At 39.4% G+C, this 2267-nt stretch overlaps 1 protein-coding gene across 1 annotated transcript in view; it reads right to left on the bottom strand.

The window, feature by feature from the left end:
* Positions 1–318: 318 nt before the first annotated feature.
* glmp (glycosylated lysosomal membrane protein) overlaps positions 319–2267 on the bottom strand; it is a 7938-nt gene continuing 5989 nt past the window's right edge. Inside the window, exon 6 of the mRNA XM_053642488.1 lies at positions 319–2267. This exon is cut by the window's right edge and continues 593 nt beyond it. The gene's annotated coding sequence lies outside the window, so the exon portion shown is untranslated.

Genomic DNA, 2267 nt, shown 5'->3' with positions numbered 1-2267 from the left:
TACATGCAGATAAATAAAAAGGGGAGATTTTAAACGAGTTCTGATAGAAACAGCAGATAATCTTGGACTGATAGATAAAACCTCCTCAACCCAGACTGAATGTTGGATTAAAATGCTAGAAAAAAGCGAATTAATTCAAAATAATTAAGGCATTGTTATACTCATCATAAACCAAATATAAAGCCACAGGTTCTCATTCATTTTAATTCATTTTTACTTTATCATAGAGTATTAAACCCACTAAAGTCCAGCAAATCTCACAGCTAATATGTGGATCTTCCGTTAAGAAAGCAACAAATGAGCGACTTTCGATAAGAAGACTGTCTCAAACATCACGTTTATTAATTGTACTTCCTCAGATTCAAAAGACACATTCATACAAATCTTATAATACACATTACTCTCGGGTCAGGTCTGTATCTTACAAAGTCAACACCGGTCTTTTCTCAAGGCATTTCTGGGTCCAGTTGTAAACTGTGTCCATAAAAATAAACTCAAAAAAAAAAAAGTGCTAATAAAAGTATAATGCAGCTTTAAGCTGTTTTCCCTGAAATCTGAAGTGTTTTTAAACAAAATGCCATTTTGTCACAAAGAAATCTAATAATATACAATATGTATAGTAATAATACATGATAATACACAATAATATAAAACTGAGAAAGGAGAAACTGAAGGGAAAGAATTGAGAGGGATGCTGCGTTGCACATTTGTTTTGTTGATGCAGTTCCATTTCCATCTGCTGCAGCTTGTTCCGTCTAGCACTCAGAAGGGTTGGTCAGTTTCTCCTGCTGTAGGAACCATTAAAAGGTTCTGTGTAGATCCCTACAACAATTGAGATCTCCAGCAGTAAAGCTGTTTAGAATGTAAGACGTATCTGCGTGCGAGTCGATGAGGCTGTGAAGCACAGTGTAAAATCCCTGAGACTGATTTAGTGCAGAAATGTTCCAGTCTCTCTTTCGCTTCTGAAAATCAGTGAGGTTGATCCGAAACGTCATCAGTCCTTGTGAATGAGCTGTTACTATAGAAACAACAACCTATTAGAACGAGTGCATCAAAATAAACCTGCGCTACTGTTATAGAAAACTAATCAACACCTTCAGACCCAATCACAGTCCAGAACTCAGCAGCAGTGTGGGACAAGACATTTTACTGTACGTGCTCCTTCTGTGAGAACATTACAACAGAAACAGAATCCCAGTGTGATGATGTGAACATCAGAAGAGCGAGAGATCAGAACCAAGGCTTCACACATTCACAACACACATGATAAAGATTCCCTGCGAGTTCCCGTTAACAAGGTGCTAGCATCTAATTCTGAAGCGTTCCATCGCCTTTCACCATAAAGGCACCAGGTCTCGGGTCACTTCTCCAGGAGGCTAGGGGGCGGGGTCATTTTTAACACTGTGGTATCAACCTGAGCAACTACATAACACCTAAATATTTTAAATTTGCAACCATTACTCAATGATCCAAGGTGAAAATCAACAGCGTAAGAGCTACATTGCTAAAGTTCTACACTCTGAGTTAGGACACGCCCACATCCAGCAACATGATGGTTTGACTCTTAAATCACTTCTTAAAAGGGTTCTCTAATCCCTTCAACAAGCACCGGTTCTGGCTCCACTTCAGGCACCATTACTGTGTTTCTGAGAAAGCATTCAGCAGGTACATTAAGCTCATTAAGCCCCTCCCACACTAAGTCAGACACAAAGATGACGTCTGATTGGTCAGTTAACATAAACAAGCATTATATAAACTCCACCAAGGAGACAGATTGTGACACGTTAATTTGAACTACAATGATAGTGAATTGTGATTGGACGTCCAGCTTGAGTGACCTCTCCATATGACTTCATTGGTCAGTTTGTACACATGGGCGGGGCTACATATTTTATGTTATGTCAGCTGATTTATATCAAAGCCAGTTACTACACTATTCCTTCTCAGCTCTCAGTTTTTTACATTGTAGCTTTTCGATGGTGGTAATTTCCCACCTGTGGGCGGGGCTACACACGTTACATCGTCTCAGTTGATTGATACTGTCAATTATTACACCCTTCCATCTCACTGGTCAGTTTTCAGACTATCAGCAGTTATTAAATCATGACTTCTCATTGGTTGGTTTGTACAGGGGCGGGGCTACATATTACATTGCACAGATAGGTTGGGCATGTCGTGGTTTTTACTGATTATATTTTGTAGCAGAGCTGCTGTTATGGCTGTTTGTCTTGTCTTCGTGACTTCTCATTGGTCAGTACAAACATGGG

This window comes from Ictalurus furcatus, chromosome 14, assembly GCF_023375685.1.
Source record: "Ictalurus furcatus strain D&B chromosome 14, Billie_1.0, whole genome shotgun sequence".
In the NCBI taxonomy this organism is placed as follows: domain Eukaryota; kingdom Metazoa; phylum Chordata; class Actinopteri; order Siluriformes; family Ictaluridae; genus Ictalurus; species Ictalurus furcatus.
Note: the sequence above shows the minus strand (reverse complement) of the source record. Positions and strands in the feature narration are given on the sequence as shown.